Raw genomic sequence first — 23,971 nt, forward strand, 5'->3', positions numbered from 1 at the left:
CCTCATGAGCAATTTTTGTAAATCTTTGTCCCTAACCTTGGAAAGGTGTAAAACTATATTTTTGTGGCTTAACTAACTTGTAACAGGGTAGAACCAAGTTTGCATGGTTCATGTTGAAGGTCTTAAACTTGTTAGTCCATATTTACCACCAAAACCCTTCCAAGCCCTCCTTTTTGTACCCATTTTTGGGACAGTCATGGAGAAGGCTTAAGGGACCCTAAAACTTAGAAAATCTTCAAAAACTCCCAAAAGGGTATCCATAAATGAGATTCTTTCAGTCTGGAAGTCCATCGTTGGAGCAAGGTGAGCACAAACCCCCAAAAGGAGGGATAATTCCTTGTAGCTCGTTTTAGGCCTAAAAATTGGTTTTTGTCAAACCGGGTGCACCAAAGAGGGTTGTAAGGCATAAAAACCATTAAATCCAGTTGACACAAGTTGGCCTTACATGCATTTTACACTTTTGGTGTGGTAGACTCCAAAACTTAGTTGTAGCACTTGTGAAGGACCTCTACACCCCAAAACATAGAAGACTGAAGTCACCCATTGGGAGCAAAACTTAACATCAACTTGTAAACCAACAAAAGGAGACTTTGCACAGTCAGAGAATAGGTTAGTGACAGAGGAAATGAATCCCAAATGAGAGATTAAGGTGTCAGACCATAAAGCCTAAAGCTATGGTGTTGAAGCCCTTGAGCAAACAAGATAAGTTGGGTTTAGGGAGGTGGTTCAAGGAGAGTTGCTAGGTTGTTTATAAACCTCTTGCACTCTGATTTTGGTGACTACACCTTGTTACCAACAAGGACCTATCACTTAGCAAACATACAAGCCTATTGGGCAACACCCTCTTGTACTAGCTCCCTCTCATTCCTCCCTTCTTTGGCAAAGGGGTCCCTAACAATATTAGTGATAGATCCTAGGCTATCTGGTCCCCCACTTCTTTAGGTTGGTTAAAACTAAATTTTAATGGTGCCTCCGGAGGCAATCTTGGGATGGCAGGAATTGGATGTGTCATCCAGAACACCGATGGTCAAGAGATAGCTAGCCTTTGCAAACAATTTGGAATAGACACCAACAACATGGTCGAGATACAAGCCCTTTGCGAAGGCTTAGTTCTAGCCAAGGATCTACAGATTAAGAATTTAGAAATCAAAGGGGGCTCAACTATTATTATTAATGCTATTAGACCTGGCTCTACACCAAATTGGAAACTTAATAGCCAACTGAAGAGGGCAATTTTCCTTCTTAGCTCCCTTGATAGGCATACTACAAATCATATCTACAGAGAAGGCAATTGTAAGGTTGATTCCTTGGCCAATCTTGGGGCAGATGGTAAGATGATCCTAAACCTTAAACCCCCCTAAGTTGTTCTTGTCTATTGGACTTGTGTCCATTGTATAGTCCTTCTTGATCTTTTTTGTCCACCATTGGCATGTAGGTGTTACTAATCATTCCCTATCTGATCCTCTGTCTTTTCCTTCTCATTTTATTCCTTTGTTATATATATATATATATATATATATATATATATATATATATATATATATATATATATATATATATATATATATATATATATATATATATATATATATATATATATATATATATATATATATGTCTATGTATATGTTCATATACATATATATTTTTGTGTTATATTCATATATATTTTGATATTTATATATATTGTTTTCCTTCTATTCTCCTATTTCCTCTATCTTCTCTTTTCCCCCCTCTCTCGCTGGTTTTATTTCCGGTATTGCTATGTCGTAGCTTAGCATTTAATTTTAGTTGTGTGATTTTATTAGGCTTTTGGCCCCCCTTCTTTCTTTCTTTGTTTATATCTTCGACGATGTATCTATGGATTGCTGACCATATGGCCTTAGGCTCCTTGTTTATTTTCCCTCATCATTATCCTTTAAGCCTAGACAGGTTTGTTTCTAAAGGTGGTGGCGTCTGAGGTGTGGCCTTTCATTTCCTTGTCTTTGTAATTATTTCACCTTCATCATTTTTTCTTCAGCATGTGCGACATTTATGCAACATTTATGTGACCTAGTTTTGAAAGCCTTCCTGACTTTCTTTAAGTTCAATCCGGCTCAAATTTGGATTTGTTATCATGTCGAATACATTAAAATGGAGTCTGCAAATTTCATGCTTCCCAAGGATGAAAGCAGAATGATGGCCTTCAGGGGCCAAATTAAACAAGAATGTTGGAGCAAGATTTTAAATGACCTTGATGATCTTGCTTTGAAGGTTGTTATTGAAATTATGGGGGAGGAACATATGAACTATGAATTCAGGTTTAGGGTTAACTACAACATTCCTGCTATATTTGTAGCCATCTTACTTATCATGGGCACACCCAAAAATGAGGCAATTCTTCTCTTTCAGGCGATTTTTAAGGAGAAATTGTTGATTGGTTTAGAACTTGCAATTCATAATGTTAATGAGAACCTGATGATTCCTTACCCTAAAGACTCTGTTGAGTTGGGTGAAAGGAATCATGCTAGGAATGTGATGATGCACCCTATCTTTCTTATCAAAGATATCTCCTCCTTCGAAGTGAGGAAACCGACAACTGCAAGAAACATTGCATTTCTCCAGAAATGGCTTCATTTGAAACTGGCTCAGGGTATGAAATGGTGGGTCGAATATATGAGTGAGGAAGGATTTTCGCCTCCATCGGACTTCCCCACAATGGATATTAAAAATTTTTAGGTACTTCCTCATGTGTTTATCAAGGCATCTCACTTGACTGATAAACCTTCCTCTCAAGTTAGGAAAAATACTCGAAGAGCTATGGTGGAGGCTATCCCATCGAGCTCTTCTACAAATCCTCATCCTCCTCATGGGGCTTATGTTTTTATTGATAGGACCCTGAAGGAATAAGGGCACAGTTTATCCCCTGCTTTTGTCAATTTCAATTTTTTGGGAATCCCCAGGAATTTTGCAGCACTAGCTGAGGATCACGTGGTAGATTTCTATTATGGTTATTTAGACATGTGGCATCTCTGACACTTTAAGACTTTATTTCAAGACTTTACTATTCATAGTTATTGAAGAAGTTGAGAAATACAACTTCAGAGATCCCAAGAACACCTGCAAGCAAAATACCTATCACAAGAGAAGAATGGAGGTAAAAAAGAAATAATGACTCTGAAGTAAAATATTATCATTCAGATAGGGAATAAATAAAAAAGTACAATACAATACTTGTAAAAGGAGATTGTGCAACCCTAAAGAAACCCTAAAGGGATAATGTGCATTTAAAAATTAGAATAATTATTAAATACCTACAATATTATTAAATGCCTAAGTTTAGCTTAAGCATAGAGGATAATAGACTAATAATTAAATAAATAATTATTATCTAATGCATGATAACTCTAACAACCCCCCTTACGATGAACTTAGGGAGTAGCTAAAAATAACTAAGGACTAAGAAATGCATGAAAGTAACAATGGGTCTCGACAACTAGGCCTGATGAGGTACCCAAGTACAAAAGATCTCTCACAACTGGATAAAAGGAGAAAACCTCATGGGAAAAAATCCTCTCCTAAAGAGAGAAATACAGGTGAGGGACTGAAGAAGCCTCCAAACAAGAGAATGTTCTAGAAAATAGGAACAAAGGATGAACATGAAGAACAGCACTAAAGCATGAAGTTCCAAACACTGTCGAAGAATAACTATTGATCTGAAGAACCTCCACTAAAATAAAAGATGATCAGGTAGAGAAGATTGTAATCTACATGAGTTCCCTCAAATAACACTACTCGAATAAAATGGAAAACAAAGGCAAACAACTGAACTCGAAGATATAGATGGCTAAAACACCAAAGTCTGAAGAGTTGATCGATTGAAGATGGAAGGTTGCCTCCAAAAATAGGAATGAAAGAGTGTCCATATGGTAAATGATCCATCTCACCGAAATGCATAGGTAACCAGCCACTACATCCACCTAGTACATAGGAATAAATATTGGATACATAGCTCACTCCATCGAACCAAGGAAGCATTAGAACCAACAACCAATAGGAGAAACCCCTCCATAATGCTGACAAGGGGAGGTGATAGGTACACTAAAACTGAATGCCAAGAAAAATTGCATGACGAAGAACTACGAACATCGAGAGTGCAGCAGAAAGTACAAACACATATAAAGGCTAGTGTCATGGAAAGAACACTCACTTGGCACACATCATGAGGCTAATGTCTTGGAAGGAACACTCACATGATAAAGGTAGATGGCAAACAAAGGCAAACATCAAACCCCCCATGACACTTTATAATGGAGTGCGAGTACAATAAAGAACAAGATGTGCAAGATCCCAAGCATGCAAGATAGTGGCACTTTATCTCAGTGCATTTGCAAAAAAGAGAATGCTTACAATGAAGGCACAGATTGTCAAAAAAAAGAAACTAGACTCAAAATATATGAAGAACAACCAAAAACAAGTCATCCCACCCAAACGAGAAGTTTCCAAGAGCTCAAATGTCTAAGTAATTCACGAGAGTGTGAAAACACAAAAAATTGAATAAAATGTACCTGGAGTAAAATCTGGAAAAAGTGCATGGATGGTTGTGAAGAGCTCTGAAACACCATCCCAACATTGTTGGAATTGCAAAAAATGGAGAAACTGGTTAAAAGATATGAGCTTGGGAGTGAAAATAGCACCTCTGAATTCAAATGGCTATAGATTATACCAGCAGAAAACCAGGTGATGAAACCCACAAATTTCGAAAGTAGACGAAACCATCTTTTTGATGATATCTCATTTTCCAAAAAACAATATCGTATGCACACGTTATGGCCAAAAGAAATAAACCCCTCTTTTAGGGCACAGAGAGGGTCTCAGGGGCCATGCAAAGTTGTATGTACTGCCAGAAAATCTACTTGAAAAAAATTTCGTGTCACCAGAAAACATGTTGTGGTTGCTGAAAAAGGGGATGGTGGCAGAAAAAGGGATGACGGGCCATAAAAGTGCCATGTTGTTGGAAAAAGGCCACCAACCGGAAAAAAATTTGACGGCAGCTAGTCACTGGGGTGGCTCCCTGGAGGTGGCACGTAGGTGGTGAGCTAAAGAAGGTCAACAGAGGTGGGAGGCAGAGACCGTCGGTGGCAGGGGAGAAACCATTGGCCAATAAAAAATGGCAGACAGGGGTTGTGGAGGCTGTCGGGGGTGGTACCGCTGACGGTACTACCCACGATACCCGACGGCCTACGCAGGGTACTGACAACCCTGCACAAGGACTATCAGCCCTGTGCAGACCCCAAAAAATTTGCCCCTCTTGTTTTATTTTTTTTAAAATCTCACAATTTTTTTTTTTCGGCCTAGGTATGCCGTAAAACTACCCAAAAATTTTTATTTTATTTTTTTTAATTTTATAAAACTACCCAAAAAAAAAAAATTTTTTTTTTTTAATTTTATATAACGAATTTCTCGAAATTTGTACCCAAAATGGGCAAAAACCAAAAAAGAAAATTCAAAGGCCAAGTTGTCAAAATTGGACAAATTTAATATGAAAATGAGGATTTTTGGGTGTTCTGAGCTCAACGGTGAAGTCCATTTGAGCCCAAAAACAAAGAAATATCCAAAGAAAAAGCTCTAAAATAACTTGAAACCCTAGCCTCCAAAAATCTTCTCAAAAATCAAGAATAGGCAACAGCAGATGAAGGTTCTAATACCATGAAGAAGTTGATAAATACAACTTTAGAGATCCCAAGAACATTTACAAGGAAAATACCTATCACAAGAGAAGAATGGAGGCAAAAAAGCAATAATGGCTCTGAAGAAAAATATTATCATTCAGAGAGGGAATAAATAAAAAAGTACAATACAATCCTTATAAAAGGAGATTGTGCAACCCTAAAGAAACCCTAAAGGGATAATGTGTATTTAATAATTAGAATAATTATTAAATACCTACAATATTATTAAATGCCTAAGTTTAGCTTAAGCATAGAGGATAATAGACTCATAATTAAATAAATAATTATTAGCTTGATAACTCTAACAGTTATATAGGGCTAACTGATAAGATTTTGCTTATATGGATAATTTTAGACTTTTCTATGGTTAAAGTTTGACATTCTCCTATAGTATTGTTATTACATTGTGGTTTTCTATTTTATGCAATATTGTTTTGTGAGGATTATAGTTTAATTTTGTTGGCATTGCTCTGGGTCCTCTCTAGCTATCTAGGTCTCTAAAAATAACACCTATATAAAGATTTTGCATATAGAAGGGTAGGGGCCTCAGACCGGCCTAGGATTTGTTTCGGGTTTTTGTTTCTTTGTACTTACATGATAATGATATGCATTAGAAATGGTGGTGCTTTCTTATCTTGGATGATTGTGCTAACAACTAACTATAGTACCGGATGGTTGGAGGTTGCTTGTGATTGTTTATGTTCAGGGACTATTATTTATACAGGTCATCCAAAGGAGATTGTCATATTGGATTGGATTGGACAAATTTTTACTCCAAGGGAGAGTCGTAGCTATGAGAGACAACCTCTTCGGACTTTAGCATGTGGCCCTCACTTTGTGGGTTATCCAGGGGCAAAACACACAAAGACTTTTGTGTATTGCTTCATGTTATCTATATCAGGCTTATAGTTAAGCTATGTAATTTTTCAAATTGTATCCATATACGAACAATTGAATTTTTTTGGGGCAAGACCAAAGGTTTTCTCCACCCGTATCTTTCCTACCAGTGCCCCTAGTGAGTCGGGTTGGATTAGGTTTTAAATTATTAATAAATATTATGGCTTTGGCCTTTTACCGATCAAAAAAAAATACAATAGTGTATGGATGCTTTTTGAGGCTAGACTTTTCCCTCATGAGGTTTTTCCTACGATATATCTTGTCTTATATTGTGGCTTGTCTCTTTGATCTTTTTATAATGATTATTTTGTAAGCTTGTATGCATGCTTTTCTATCATAGATTATGTAGGAAATGGATTAAATGTAATTGGGTATATGCACCATTATTTCCTAACAATCTACCCATTTGAATCCACCTCTAAATCATTCCAATCTAATAGACAAGTGCATTAAAGGATAGCTCAATGCATAGCTCAATAGCTCAGATGTGTTACAAGGTATTTCATATGCATAACATAATATTTAAGTGTGGCATATGGAGGATCAAATGCGAAGTTTGGCACAAAATCCTTGGTTTTCTAGACTTTGTATAGAATCAAATGCATCGCAAGCCTAATCATCTGCAATGTTTTGATAATTTTTTTAAAAAAATTCTTTGGATGATTGTTTTGATTGTTTTTTTGGTAAGAAGATACTTCAAGGAATGAAGACAAAATGGTTGATTGATATTTCCAAGGCAAAAGGTCAAATAATTTCAAGATTCTTTCACAATAAAAACACTCTTAATACAAACACAACCTAACTTTTCAAGAGGGTGTATTTCCATGGCGCAAGTTTGGACACTATAAAATATTGTTGGATTGTGTATGCACGTTCCACTATCAAGACTTGGTAAGTAGAAGTCCAGTGGCACAAGGGCTCACATTTCCTCTTACTTTGGAGCTTAAAAACCATTAGAATGAAGCATTTCCACCTAAATTAAGGTGTTACATGTTGGGTAACTTTAGAAATGATATTACATACCTTGCACCACATTGAAAATAATTGAAGGTCTTAAGTCTTCTAAATAACAAGGTTCGTAGTGGGGAATATTTTGTGAACACTAGTTCACCTACAAGTGTGAGACCTAAGTGCAAGTTAAATTATTTTCACCTTGTGTCCTGAATCACTAGGGGCCCCAAGGATGCACCAAACATGACATGACTAGATTGGGGTACAACTTTCATTCTCCCCCCTTTGTATACCTCACCATAAACATGCTTGAGGTCAAAGCAATGAGTGATGAAATCTCAAAGAAGCCCTTTTTTATTGAAAATAAAAACAAAAGTATTGATATTTATGATACACCCAATTTTGCATAAACACACGAGGGGAGAGTATACAAACACAGTATTTTTGGGATAGCAATTAACAATCAAGCACACAAGATGCATTAGACAAGATTATTTTCATTATAAAATTAAATTGTGTACAATTCTAAAAATTGCAAACACAAATTCCTACAATAATTCATCAATATATTCAAAAGTGAAGTCTTCTCCCCATGAATATTAGGTTATTTCCTTAGCCAATTGCATTACTACAATCCTCAAATGTGTTATTGTAATATTCTAATGCATTGAGATAGATAACATTTTGAAAATTAGATTCTACTTGCTTAGGGTAATTGTGTCGATCCAGAAGTCAAATGTGGTATTTGAAATGTTGTTTGTGGTGTTTGAACTAATAGATGCGACATTTTAAATTTCAACTATGGTGAAATAAAAATCAAATATGTTGCAATACCTACAACATATAAAACCCTAAAAGAAAACCCCTAAAACACCCAAAAACCAAAATTCATTGACAGGAATCAATTATTGATAAAAAAAATAGAGATATGAAACTTCTTAAAACACTAATTTTCTGATAAAAAGTTAGAAATCAGGAATGTGGGTCCCATTGGGTGTGCCCAGCTATGAGACCAAAAAGAGAGCATCATGAATATTCAATGGATTAACCACTAAACCCTAGAATTGATGCACTATTCTAATAACCCAATAGACTATGTAAGACAAATGCGTGAATCACACAAATAAAAACAAGGGTATTACCTTCATACACCTATCTTGCTTATCCCCATTTGTTCTTTGAATCTTTCTCTCAAAGAATAATATGTAGCTCTCATATTTTGCAAAGTACTATTCATAGCGTGATCACATGAAAGCTAAAAGATGGTAGTTAAAGGAAAAAAAATGGATGAGGGTCGATTATATAGATTGTTCTAATATTGATCAATGGTAGAGGATGCTTCAGATAGATCTGAAGACCTATAGATGAGAATGAATGAGAGAAATTGATTGAGAAGTCTGAGGAGTTAACTAATTTCTTTAATTGAGTGAACTAAGTACATGATTTCAATGAACTGAATTAATTGATCATAAGACTCTAGAGTGAGTGACATTTAAGTCCGAGGGTGGAGATATTAATAGAAAAATATAATTCAAAGTTATTTTATCATGTGCATGAGAAATTAATTATGATTAAATAATTAATACATAAATAAATTAATCCATGAGGATGTGGGAATATTTAGAAAATGAATAATAAAAGAAATAAAATAATTTATTTAATTATAGAAGATCAAGTTAGCTAATTAAATACTTATTTAACTATAATGAAGTGAATAAAAATAAATAAATTAAATAATCAAAGTTATTTAATTAATATTAAAGGAAATAGAATAATTAAAAAATTATTTAATCAAAGCTCAATGGAGGGAAACTCAAAATTTGAATTATGAATATAGAAATGAAGTTAGCTTAATTAGATAATAAAATTATTTAATTAATTTAGGAAGAACTAATGATGAATAATAATGTGGGGATTAGTCATTTTTCAATGTCTATAGAATGATATTGAATGCTAATATGAGGAAGTTAGGATTAGTGCATTTAAGATTGTAGAATTAGTGGATGGGTTTGAAGTAATGGATGTATTTTAATTATTGATTAGATTTTAATTTACTTATATATTGTGGATGGATATAAAACATGATGAATCTTTCAATCTTTTTAATCATGGAAGGCATTGCTTGAATTAAGTGGACAAATAATTGGGCATGGTAATACTACAAGTTGTTGCACTAGGGTTGATATCTAGTGCAATATCTATCCTTTTGATGGGATTGTTGACATATAATCTTGTTATATAAAATGTATACAACTATTAATAAGACATATGTTAGTCACATTTCCTATGATTATTTTTCATATCTACTCTAAAACTAAGATATGTCATTTCAAACTTTAAACATGAAACTACTATGATTTATATCATTAATTATACAAAATTTGATGTATATTTGATTACTTCTTATTTAATTTTTCTCAAGTGTGCTAACTATTTTTAATGTATAATTTAAATCCAAACATCCATTAGATCTTTTCTCCTAATTCGTACTTTGCATTACAAACTATTAATTGCACCTTGGTGTGCAATGGGTACACCGAAGAGGTGTGGAAAGTTAATTGGGGAAAATTAGTCTATTTTTTGCATATGTTTATGTAGTGCATGAGGTTAATTGGTAGGCCATTTAGCAACTAATGTTTGTGACAAAATTTCTTAATGGAGAAGTGATATCTTCCCAACAACTATGCATGACATCACTAAAATGAAACTTTTGAATCTAGATGATAAGCATGTTCTATTACCAACTAGCTCATGCTATGTTTGTGGTAGGTATAAGATGAGGGAGATATATATAGGGGATGAGTGATAGAGGGGGTAAGGAGATAGAGATAAGGGATGGAAATAGAGAATAAGATAGAGATATAGATGAAGATGGAGATAGAGGTGGAGGAGAGCAAGAGAGGGAGAGGAGAGAGAGATGGATAGAGATGGGAGAGATAAATATATAGAAAGGGAGGGAGAGAGGGAGATAATGAGAGAGGGAGAGAGAGAAAGATAAAGATAGAGATACGAAGTTACATATAGAGATAGACAAAACTAGAGATATAAGTATAAAGGGATACAAGGATAATGAGATAAAAGTAGAGGGAGAGATGGAAGAATAAATGTGGAGATATATATAGAGGCAAAGAGATATAGATATAGAGGTAGAGGAAGAGGAAGATGGGGATCTAGTGGGAGAGAGATAGGTCAATATATAGATAGGGAGAGGGATAAATATAGATAGAGGGTGATATACATAGATGAGGAGGGATGGGGAAAGAGATGGGGAGATAGGGAGTAAGATAGAGAGATAGGGAGATAGAGGTAGGCAAAGATATGAATATAAATTGAGAGAGAGAGATATAGATAGACATAATGTAGGAGAGGTTGAGATATATGGAGTTATTAAGAGAGAGGGATATATAGCTCAATTAATATAGAGGGAGATATATATAGATGGAGGAATCGAGAGAGATAAAGAGATAGGGAGATAAAGGTGGAGAAATAAATATAGAAAAAGATAGAAAGAGGAGTGAGTTAGCGGGAGATAGAGAGTAATAGAGAGAATATAGAGTACAAGAGATCAAGTGGCTGTTGCCATTTCAATAGAAGGAGATTGTTGATATTCATTAAGGATATTGAGAAGGTTGTTGGAGATTATTGATATAAATGAAGAAGGATGATTACTGTCTTTACAATATTATTTTGTCATTGATGTCAAGAAATTGAGTTTCTAATTCAGTATGATGTTGCCATATCTTGACAAGATTGATTTGAAGAGAATTAAGATGTCGGTAAGTGACATAGAAAGGATGTGATGAATAAGGGGAGAAATAAGTTATTCAATGGGCAACCATTACCGAGTTAGACAATGAAGAGATCATGATGTTTAGATTGTTTTGATATCCTACATATGTTGTTTGATTGTAAGGTTAATACTATACTATGTCACCAAGCAAAGAACCTAGTCGGTAAACCCTAAGGTTATCAATATCGGTTAATGAAGGCGGAATGTCTACCGAGTAAAGTTTAGTATTTACTAACTTGCAACTGAGTTATGACAGATCACATTGGATGGATAAAAGCATTATTTAATGAAGGATGCTGATGAGCTGGAGATGAATAAATGATTGGTATGTGGCACAGAAGTTTGTTAAGGATCTACGGCAATGGAAAATCAAGAGGAAGATCTACAACACAGATTGAACCACAATAACCTAGCACAAGTTCCTAGGAAGGTATGCAAGTTCCAAGACAAGGTAAAAAAATTTCAGATCGAAGGATACATTGAACCTAGTCAAGATTGAAGATCTGATGGCTAAGATTGATCATGGGAAATGTGATCAACGAGATTCAGCGGTTAGCAAATTGTTTATAAATAAGGAATTGTTGATAAAAAATTGATGCGGGCAAGTGTAAGCACAGGGATGCTACATAGCGATTACCGAGCAAAGAAGTTTGAAGACCTGTTTGAATAACAGAGTAGGGAGCCCAATAGAGGGACAAGATAAGTCCTATAACAAGATTTTTTTGAGCAAATAGAATCTGCTTTAGCATTTTAGATGTGAAGTTGCAGATATAGTTTATTACTGTTGTTATTTTGTAAGTGACAGAAAATCTCTTAATCGAGTGGACCTAACAGTCTTATTTGTAAATCCTCTAGCAAGGTAACATTCTAAATGAGTGTTTGAAATCCTTTGACAAGGTCACTTCTAACAAAGTGAAGATCCTAACAGATCTGAGGGAAATCCCTTAAACGGGTCACATCTAGCAATGTGTTTGTAATCTTTAACAGGATTTGCTTTTAACCGAGCATACTCTAGAAGGGTATATTTCTTAGTGGGTCCGAAATCCCACAGTGGTTTTTCCCTATTTGGGTTTCCAGGTTAAATCTGGTGTTATATGTGTTATGATGATTATGTGTTTATGAGTTAGCATGTTTAGTAGTTTTTGGTTATATTGTTGAAGTATAAGTTACCGAGGTTGAATCTGTTGATTTTATGGAAGATTAAGTTTGTATGATTCACCCCCCCCCCTCTCATCTTGTTAGCTATTGGCATCAGAACTTTACAATTGGTATCAGAGCCTTTGGACTCCGGAAGAAAAGTTTAAAGGTACTTGAGGCAAAGATCTGAAGATGTATAAAAGGGATGCACCAAAGCTGAACAAGTCAAGTTTCTCCACATGGTAGAAAAGGATGAAGCTGCATTTATCAGGAATTGGAGAATATGCAACATATTATCTGGAGAATGATTACATACCACCAAGCACCAACCCGATGACCTTGGAAGAGATAAAGGCAAAGCAAGAACATTTTCAAGCTATGATTGAAATAACATCAGCATTGACTGACTCAGAGTTTAATGATCTAGAAGGTTGTAATGATGCAAAAGCAATGTGGACCAAGCTCATATCTGTGTATAGCGGTGATGAACATGTTCAAAGAGAAAAAGTAGATAGTCTAAGAGGAAAAATTGAATCCATGAGAATGAATGAAGGTGAGAACATAATCCAATACAATACAAGGTTAAAAGAGAATGTCAATCAAATCAAAGGAGCAGGAGGAACTATTGAAGAAAAGGATGTAACAAGTAAGTTGCTTAGAACACTTCTACCTACTTATGCCATTCGAGTCTCTGCAATCAATGAACTAAGGTTTGTACCAAATATGCCAGTTTCTTTAGATGCTACTATTGGTAAGCTACATGCATTTGAGTTAAGTAATTTTGATAACAGTGGGTCTTTAGTAAATAAAGTAGAATTTGCATTCAGTTTTTTCATATTGGTGAATCTGATGATTACAATGATAGAATGAGTAAGTACTCTAAAGGGAATCACAGTGGAGCAAGTGAAAGATTTCATAAGAACATGGAAGAAGTGCACAAATTGTATGAGGAAATCAAAAAGCAAGAAGAGTTTGAAGCATTATTAGCCAGAAGGTTACCGAGAGGAAAAGGTAAGTATAAAGAAAAGCTACCTTTAAAATGTTTCAATTGTGATAAAATAGGACATATGGCTTCTAACTGCCCTGACAAAGAATCTAGTGAAAAGAGAGAATACCAAGATAATAGGCAGAAAGACAACCAATACAAAGGACACCGAGACTTCAGACGGAGAGACAGAAAGATATGCCTATTAGCTGATGAGGAATCCAACGATGATAAATCTGATGAAACTGATACAGAGGAAGTTGTTTATGTGGCTATTAAGGATGAATCAGATGAAGAAAGGTATGACAAAAAATCCCTAATATCTCACATAAATAATAATGATTCTTGGATCATAGACAGTGGATGCTTACATCACATCAGAGGTGATACACACAAGTTTGTTAAATTAGAAGACTATGATGGAGGTTATGTAAGATTTGGTAATGATGCACCATGTCCGGTGAAAGGTAAAGGATCTATAACACTTCTTGACAATGCTAAATGTGATGATGTATACTGGGTTGAAGGTTTGAAATATAATTTATTGAGTGTAGCACAGCTAAACAATACAGGTTACCGAATAGAATTTCAGAAAGGAATTGTTAAAGTTCATGACAAACATGGAAAACTGGCTACTACCGGGACACAAACAAAAGGTAATACATTTCATCTTGACTCAACTCGGAACAAGTGTCTTTATGCAAAGATAGATGATACCTGGTTATGGCATAAAAGGTTTTGTCATGTAAATTTTGATAATCTGATCAAAATAAGTAAGAAGCACCGAGTAAGAGGTCTACCGAGCCTAGAAAAACCTTTAGAATGCTATGTGTCGAGGATGCCAGATGGGTAAGATGACAAGATCAAGATTTACAAGTAAGTCCTACACTTCTAAAGGAATTTTAGATCTAGTACACACTAATCTTTGTGGTCTAATGAAAGTTCAAATTTATTATGGTGATAAATATTTCATATTATTTGTGGATGATTACTCAAGGATGATGTCAGTTATGTTTTTAAAAGAAAAATCAGAAGCTTTTCAAATGTTTAAATGGTATAAGGCAAGAGTTGAAAATGAAACAGGAAGACAGCTGAAATGCGTTAGATCTGATAGAGGAGGAGAGTTCACTTCTGATGAATTTAACTTATTCTGCAATGATCATGGTATAAAAAGGCAAGTGTCTGCACCAAGAACACCTCAGCAAAATGGGATAGCTAAGAGAAGAAAAAAAACAATTTTAGATTGTGCCAGAACCCTGATGATAGAAAAGAGGGTACCTCAAACATTTTGGAGAGAAGCAATCAGCACTGCAGTTTACACCCTAAACCATGTACAACTGAAGAAAGGAACTATGAAGACACCATATGAGATCTGGTATGACAAGAAACTTAATGTAAGCTATTTTAAAATCTTTGGAAGTAGATGTTATGTTCACAAAGATGACAAAAATGGAAAGTTTGATCAGAAAAGTGAAGAAGGAACATTTCTTGGTTATTCTTCTAGAAGTAAAGCATTTAAATGTTTGATCAAATCATCTAACAAAATAGTAGAAAGTGCAAATGTGAAAATTGATGAATTTGCAGAAAGAAATGATGAAGGAAATTCCAAAGAACCAGAAAATTATGAAGAATTTGATTATGTTCAACTGAGAAGTCCTACCGAGAAAGTTGCTGAAGAAAATGAAGATAATGTCCAGTTACTAAGTGATGAAGAAGATCATATAGAGCCTATCAAGCCTATATTAGCCAAATATGTCAGAAGACATCATGCATCAAGTCAAATTATAGGAGATAAGGATGATCCAGTGATGACAAGGAACAAACTGAGACAAAACACATGTCTGATATTTGAATTTGAATCGAGAATACTAAAAGAGGCATTTAACAGTGAAGATTGGGTAAATGCTATGACAGAAGAGATTGATCAAAGCAAGAATAATGATACATGGACACCGGTCCCAAGACCGAAGGACAAAAATGTAATCGATACAAAGTGGATTTTCAGAAACAAGCTAAATGAAAAAGGTGAGGTCATTCGCAATAGAGCAAAACTAGTTTGCAAAGGTTATGCTCAAGAAGAAGGAATAGATTATGGTGAGACTTTTGCACCTGTGGCTAGACTTGAGGGAGTAAGAACATTGTTGGCATATGCTGCTTTCAAAAATTTCAAGGTATATCAAATGGATGTTAAATCTGCATTTTTGAATGGTATACTAGAAGAAGAAGTCTATATTGAACAGCCTAAAAGATTTGTTGAAGACAAGAGTAAAGATCAAGTATGTAAACTAAACAAAGCTTTATATGGTCTAAACCAAGAACCTAGAGCATGGTATGAAAGAATGTACTCTTATTTGATTAAGATTGGTTTTATAAGGACAAGTGAAAACAACAATATGTACATGAAGAATGATGAGGACAATGTAATACTAATCTCAGCCATATTTGTTGATGATATTATTTTTTGTGGTAATGACTCCTTATGCAAGAACTTTGGAAATGAAATGTGCAAAGAATTTGAGATGTCATTAATCGGTGAGATAAAGTATTTAATAGGTTTACAAATACTGCAAATGAAAGATGAGATTTTCATTACTCAATCCAAGTACATAAAGGAAATCTTGAAGAAATTTGGAATGGAGGATTCTAAACCTATAAGTACTCCTATGACTACTAACTATAAACTATCAAAGAATGATGAATCTGCATCTGTTGATGAGACACTTTACCGATCTATGATTGGAAAATTACAATATGTTGTGCATAGCAGGCCGGATATAGCACATGCAGTAGGTATTGTTGCAAGATTTTCTGTAGATCCCAAGAAAACCCATATGACAACAATCAAGAGAATTTTCAGATACCTGAGAGGCACTGAAGATTATGGCTTAGTATATGAAAAGAGGAATGGTTTTGATTTAAAAGTTTATACTGATGCTGATTGGGCAGGCAACATTGATGATAGGAAAAGCACAAGTGGTGGAGCTTTCTTTTTAGGAGAAAGACTAGTGAGTTGGCTTAGCAAGAAACAAGGATGTATTTCACAGTCAACAGCAAAAGTTGAATATGTTGCTGCAGCATTGAATTGCACTAATATAGCATGGATCAAGCAACTATTGGAAGGAATAAATGAGAAAGTTACCAAGCCAGTAACTATATTCTGTGATAATACTAGTGTCATTAACATTTCAAAGAATCCGGTAATGCACTCTAAGACAAAACATATCTCTATAAAGTATCATTATCTCAGAGAAGAAGTTCAAGAGAAGAAAGTTGTACTAGAATATATCAGTTCAAAGAAGCAAATAGCAGACATCTTCACAAAGCCACTGCCAAGGGACACTTTTGAGTATCTCTGAAGCAAGTTAGGGGTCCTACCCCTATCTTCTACTCACCGACAGAGTTCAGTGAAAGCATCAATTTGATGACTCTATCGAATATTATTTGTGGATTGATGCTGATTTACGCACTTTAGGAGGTTTTCTAAAGGTGTGCAGGAAATAGTGAATAGAGAAAAGTTGCTCTGACCGAGACTGAGATGATACATGAGTAACTCAGCAAAAGCAAGCACTTCATAGCAGAAGAGTTCATGATTTAGTTCTTTTACTTTTTGGCATTGTTGTCAAAGGGGGAGAAGACTAAATGGTAGAACTAAATGGTAAAGCCCTAAATGAAGAAAATAACAGAAGACTAATGATAGGGGGAGAATATTACTGAAAAAGGGAGAAGACTAAATGCAAGATAACAACTCAGAAGAATAATAAAAGAGGGAGAAAGCCTAGAAGACTTCAGAAGAAGAAAACAACTCAAGGATAACAAGAGAAGTCTAACAGCAATCTGAATCCGAATCAGTTGGAATAAATCAAGTTGGTATTGCCATTTAATTGTTGGTTTTTCCATCAATGCCAAAGGGGGAGATTGTTGGCATTTCAATAGAAGGAGATTGTCGATATTCATTAAGGATATTGAGAAGGTTGTTGGAGATTATTGATATAACTAAAGAAGGATGATTACTGTCTTTACAATATTATTTTTTCATTGATGTCAATAAATTGATTTTCTGATTCAGTATGATGTTTCCATATCTTGAGAAGATTGATTTGAAGAGAGTTAAGATGTCGGTAAGTGACACAGAAAGGATGTGATGAATAAGGGGAGAAATAAGTTATTCAATGGACAACTATTACCAAGTTAGACAATGATGAGATCATGATGTTTAGATTGTTTTGATATCTTACATATGTTGTTTGATTGTAAGGTTAATACTATACTATATCACCAAGCAAATAACCTAGTCGGTAAACCCTAAGGTTATCGATATCGGTTAATGAAGGCAGAATGTCTACCGAGTAAAGTTTAGTATTTACCGACTTGCAACTGAGTTATGACAAATCACATTGGATGGATAAAAGCATTATTTAATGAAGGATGCTGATGAGCTGGAGATGAATAAATGATTGGTATGCCACGCAAAAGTTTGTTAAGGATCTATGGCAATGGAAAATCAAGAGGAAGATCTACAACACAGATTGAACTGCAATAACCTAGCACAAGTTCCTAGGAAGGTATGCAAGTTCCAAGGCGAGGTAAAACATTTTCAGATTGAAAGATACATTGAACCTAGTCAAGATTGAAGATCTGATGGCTAATATTGATCATGGGAAATGTGATCAAGGAGATTCAGTGGTTAGCAAATTGTTTATAAATAAGGAATTGTTGATAAACAATTGATGCAGGCAAGTGTAAGCATAGGGATGCTACATAGTGATTACCGAGCACAGAAGCTTGAAGACATATTTGAATAACAGAGTAGGGACCCCTGTAGAGGGACAAGATAAGTCCTATAACAAGATTGTTTTGAGCAAATAGAATTTGCTTTAGCATTTCAGATGTGAAGTTGCAAATATAGTTTATTACTATTGTTATTTTGTAAGTGACAGAAAATCTCTTAACCGAGTGGACCTAACAGTCTTATTTGTAAATCCTCTAGCAAGGTAACATTCTAAATGAGTGTTTGAAATCCTTTGACAAGGTAACTTCTGACAAAGTGAAGATCCTAACAGATCTGAGGGAAATCCCTTAACCAGGTCACATCTAGCAATGTGTTTGTAATCTTTAACAGGATTTTCTTTTAACCGAGCATACTTTAGAAGGGTATATTTCTTAGTGGGTCCGAAATCCCACAGTGGTTTTTCCCTATTTGGGTTTCCACGTTAAATCCGGTGTTATATGTGTTATGATGATTATGTGTTTATGAGTTAGCATGTTTAGCAATTTTTGGTTATATTGTTGAAGTATAAGTTATTGAGGTTGAATCTGTTGATTTTATGGAAGATTAAGTTTGTTTGATTCACCCCCCCCCCCTCTCATCTTGTTAGCTATTGGAATTAGAACTTTACAATTGGTATCAGAGCCTTTAGACTCCAGAAGAAAAGTTTAAAGGTACTTGCGGCAAAGATCTGAAGATGTATGGAAGGGATGCACCAAAGTTGAACAAGTCAAGTTTCTCCACATGTCAGAAAAGGATGGAGCTTCATTTATCAGGAATTGGAGAATATGCAACATATTATCTGGAGAATGATTACATACCACCAAGCACCAACCCGATGACCTTGGAAGAGATAAAGGAAAAGCAAGAACATATTCAAGCTATGATTGAAATAACATCAGCATTGACCGACTCAAAGTTTAATGATCTAGAAGGTTGTAATGATGTAAAAGCAATGTAGACCAAGCTCATATCTGTGTATGGCGATGATGAACATGTTCAAAGAGAAAAAGTAGATAGTCTAAGAGGAGAACTTGAATCCATGAGAATGAATGAAGGTGACAACATAACCCAATACAGTACAAGGTTAAAAGAGAATGTTAATCAAATCAAAGGAGTAGGAGGAACTATTGAAGAAAAAGATGTAACAAGTAAGTTGCTTAGAACACTTCTACCTGCTTATGCCATTCGAGTCTCTGCAATGAATGAACTAAGGTCTGTACCAAATATGCCAGTTTCTTTGGATGCTACTATTGGTAAGCTGCATGCATTTGAGTTAAGTAATTTTGATAACAATGGGTCTTCGGTAAATAAAGTAGAATCTGCATTTAGATCTTTTCATATTGGTGAATCTGATGATTACAATGATAGAATGAGTAAGTACTCTAAAGGGAATCACAGTGGAGCAAGTGAAAGATTTCGTAAGAACATGGAAGAAGTGCACAAACTATATGAGGAAATCAAAAAGCAAGAAGAGTTTGAAGTATTATTAGCCAAAAGGTTACCGAGAGGAAAAGGTAAGTATAAAGAAAAGCTACCTTTAAAATGTTTCAATTGTGATAAAATAGGACATATGGCTTCTAACTGCCCTGACAAAGAATCTAGTGAAAAGAGAGAATACCGAGATAAGAGGCAGAAAGAAAACTAATATAGAGGACACTGAGACTTTAGAAGGAGAGACAAAAAGACATGCCTAGTAGCTAACGAGGAATCCAACGATGATAAATTTGATGAAACTGATACAGAGGAAGTTGTTTATGTGGCTATTAAAGATGGATCAGATGAAGAAAGGTATGAATAAAAAGCCCTAATATCTCACATAAATAATAATGATTCTTGGATCATAGACAGTGGATGCTCACATCACATGACAGGTGATAAACACAAGTTTGTTAAATTAGAAGTCTATGATGGAGGTTATGTAAGATTTGGTAATGATGCACCATGTATAAGTTACCAAGGTTGAATCTGTTGATTTTATGGAAGATTAAGTTTGTATGATTCGCCCCCCCCCCCCCCTCTCTCATCTTGTTAGCTATTGGCATCAGAACTTTATAGTGACTAAGGTAGATAGGTAGAGATAATAAGAGATCAATTAAGAGAGAGGGGGGATATAGATAGAAGGGGCGAGAGTGAGAAATATGCTCAAAATAGAGATGCATAGAGAGACAAAGAGGGGAAAAGATAGATAGAGATAGAGATAGAGATAGAGATAGAGATAGGGAGGGATAAATAAAAAGTATGTGTGTATGAGAGATATAAAGTGATGAAGAGCAATATTCAGAGATGAGAGAGAAGGAAAGAGAGATAAAAAGAGGGAGTGATAGTGATGGAGGAAAAGATTGGGAGAAATGTGAATAGAAATAGGGAAATATGGGGATAAAATGGAGAGATAAAGATATATATAATGTGGGAATGATAGAGAGGGTACGAAAGAGATAAATATATAGACAAGAAGATATGGAAGTGGAGAGGAAGAGGGATTTGAAATAATAAGATATAGATAAAGAGGGACAGGGAGAGGGAGAGAGATAGAAGGCACAAGGGTGAGAAAGATTAGTAATATAGAAAGGTTTAGGGAGATGGATAGAGAGATAGAGAGGGGAAAGATAGATATAAATAGATATATGGAGGGAGAAACAACAAGAGTATGTGTGTATATAAGAAAGAGAAATATGGTGGGAGAGATAGAGAGGGAATGAGAGAAATAGAGAGATGAGAGAGATACAAAAAGAGGGAGTGATAGAGGGAGAGAAAGAGAAAGGGAGACATATGAATAGGAAGAAAGATATAGGGATAGGAAGGAGAGATAGAGAGATGATATAACTTAAGAAATATATAGTGGGTATAAAATAAATAAATATGTAGAGGGAGAGATTGAAGGAGAGAGTAAGAGGGATATGAAAACATAGGGATAGAAAGAGGGAGACAATTGGAGAGGAGATGGAAATGTAGAAAGATAAATATATATGATGTGATATAAAGAGAGAGATATGGAGGGAGAGATAGAGTGAGAGATAAAGTGTATGAGAGAGATAGAGAGACAATGAGATAAGATAGGGAGTGAGAGGGAGATATTGGAATATAGAGATAGACGGGGAACAAGTGAGAGATAAAGGAGGTGATAAAGATAAGTAATAAAGATAGGAGGAAGAGAGATAGAGATAGTGAGGATGAAATAGGGAGTGTGTGAGAGAGAGGGAGATATATATATATAGAGAGAGAGGGAGGAAGAGGGAGGGATAAAAATAGAGAGATGAAAGAGGAGTGTATATATATATATAGAGCTAAGCAGAGAGAGAGAGAGAGAGAGAGAGAGAGAGAGAGAGAGAGAGACTGCCTTGCTTTGATGAATTTCTTAAATTCTAAGGCATCATAAAAAAATAGTAAAACAATTTTAACCTCTACAAGGTCGATCTTGCTAACATGGATTGGCATATGGCCTTGTTTGGAAAACAAATTCTTAGTTTGAGGGAATATTTTGATTTTGTTTCCTTCTTCTATGTCCCTCGTGAGTGGAATATGGTACCAGACTATTTAGCTAAGTGGGCTTTTGATTTCCTAGATGGGTGATATATTCATGAATGGGGTTAGCTGCCCCCAAAGTATGTCAAAGAGTTTGAAGCAATTATTCAAAACAATTTGATGAATTAGGTAGGTCTCCCTGGTGTTGTCAGGTTGGTTTTTTTTGCCTCTCTAGACCGATTGGCCCTTTTCTTTGTACTATCTTTCTTGATGCAATAAATTTTTACCCCTCTTTTTCAACAAAAAAAAGGTTAATCTTGCTACTTTGTTATTGGTCACTTCGTCCAATTTATTCAATATTGACACTGCTAATATGTCTTTCTTATCTTTGATTATACATCCCTCTCTTGATATACTTGAATCACCTTTCAAAGTTCCATCAAATTTAGTTTGAACCATCTATGTCTTTAAATGTTCCATTTGTCTTCTTTCATTAATATAACACAATTAAGTTAACTCTATCAGGCCTATTATAGGAACAAGTTATATGTTATTTGTTTTTTTCTCTATTTTCTAATAAAAATTAGGCCATTATTGAAAATAATCACATATATTTAAGATAGTAAGAAAAATAATAAATAATGTCTAAAAATTCTTTAAAATAACCTTACATTTTATATTGGTGTCTCTATTTAGCAAATGAAAAAATGATTTTATTCATGTGCAATCTACAAAAATATTATAGTCTATTATAATGATATAAATATAAATAAAAACTAAAACATAACCACCTTACTTTTTTTAAATAACTAAAATTATATAGTAATTATTAAATAAATAAAATAACGCATTAAATATAAGAAAAATGAAAAAAACAAAATAATAACTCTTAAGTTAATAAATTTGATTTAATGCAAACCTTATCCTCAAAAGTGTATTTAAATAAAATAACTAACTTTGTCATTGAATAATATAACTAGTGCCTATATTAAAAATGGATTGTATTTTGATGATTAAAAACATAAGGGGTTCATTTTGTGATAAGTCATCCTTGCATGTGTGACCCCTATTGATAACCATTAATCTATGAGAGGAGTTGGAAGTGAAGAGGGGAAAAACAAGGAGGAAGGTTAATTGCATAAATCAAAACATGAAACACAAATAAGCATTCAAAACAAATCAAATATCCCCTTATACCTTGTCTTATCTTCTTCCTCTGATTGAGCTAGAAGTGGAAATGCACCCAATGCTCCACTTGATTTGCTCCTACTATGAGGGATTGTGGATTGCTCTTCACTACACAACAAAAGTTATTTAGATGATGAAATTTGTTGCCAAGAGACACTATACCGGTAGATATTTATGCATGAGGAATGCTTTGGGGTTGTCATTGATGGCAACTCATCACAAAAATTCTATCTGGTATATGAAGAAGCGATCTACCAGAAGTTTGAGAAGTTTGTTATTCATCTATGCTTAAATCTAGAAGGTGGAATACAAAGTGTGGATACATTGAGTGTTATCTCAATTCTGATTGCATAATTTTGGTTGCAGTGATAGAGGTAGTTGATTAGATGTTCAAAGCATCTTACTTCACAATCCTAGCCTCCGATATTGATTCTCGTGCAAGATTGAAGATCCAGTATCTGGTAATTCAGGAAGAATAGAGTTATTTTGGTGTAATGTGTTATGCAAAATCTTTGGGATGATTTTGGTGATTTGCTTTGAGTTCTAGGTGGTTGAAAAGACATGTGGGAAGCTTATTATCAATTTGTTTAGGTCCGCATATGGATTGGTAATCGGATTGAGTTGACTTATTGTTACATGTTTCATGTTGTGTGTTATGCAGTTTTTCAAGCCGACATGAAATTGATTTAATTTGTTGGTGTGGATATATAATACCAATTCATTTGAGAATTTTGAAGATATATATGAGTGTTTGAAGGTTGTATGAGCATTGGTGCACAGTTTCACTTGCATGGTTGAGATATTTGTGCTTTGGTATATGACAAATCAGCAAAATAGAGCAGTGAGACAAAATAGTGGTAGAAGACCTTTTGTTCTTAACCAAAACTATAATTTGGCATTTGTAGATGATATTCTCTAGTTCAGACATTCTTGTTATCATTTGTAATCTTTGTAAGGCAGTGATCCTTCCTCGGGTTGTATCCCTCTTTTATAATTGAGTAGTGAGCTCTAGGCAGTGTGCCTGAATGCATGTCCATTCCCCTCTTGTAATATTATTATACTCCTGATCATAGTATTATAAT

Source organism: Cryptomeria japonica, chromosome 5, assembly GCF_030272615.1.
Source record: "Cryptomeria japonica chromosome 5, Sugi_1.0, whole genome shotgun sequence".
In the NCBI taxonomy this organism is placed as follows: Eukaryota; Viridiplantae; Streptophyta; class Pinopsida; order Cupressales; family Cupressaceae; genus Cryptomeria; species Cryptomeria japonica.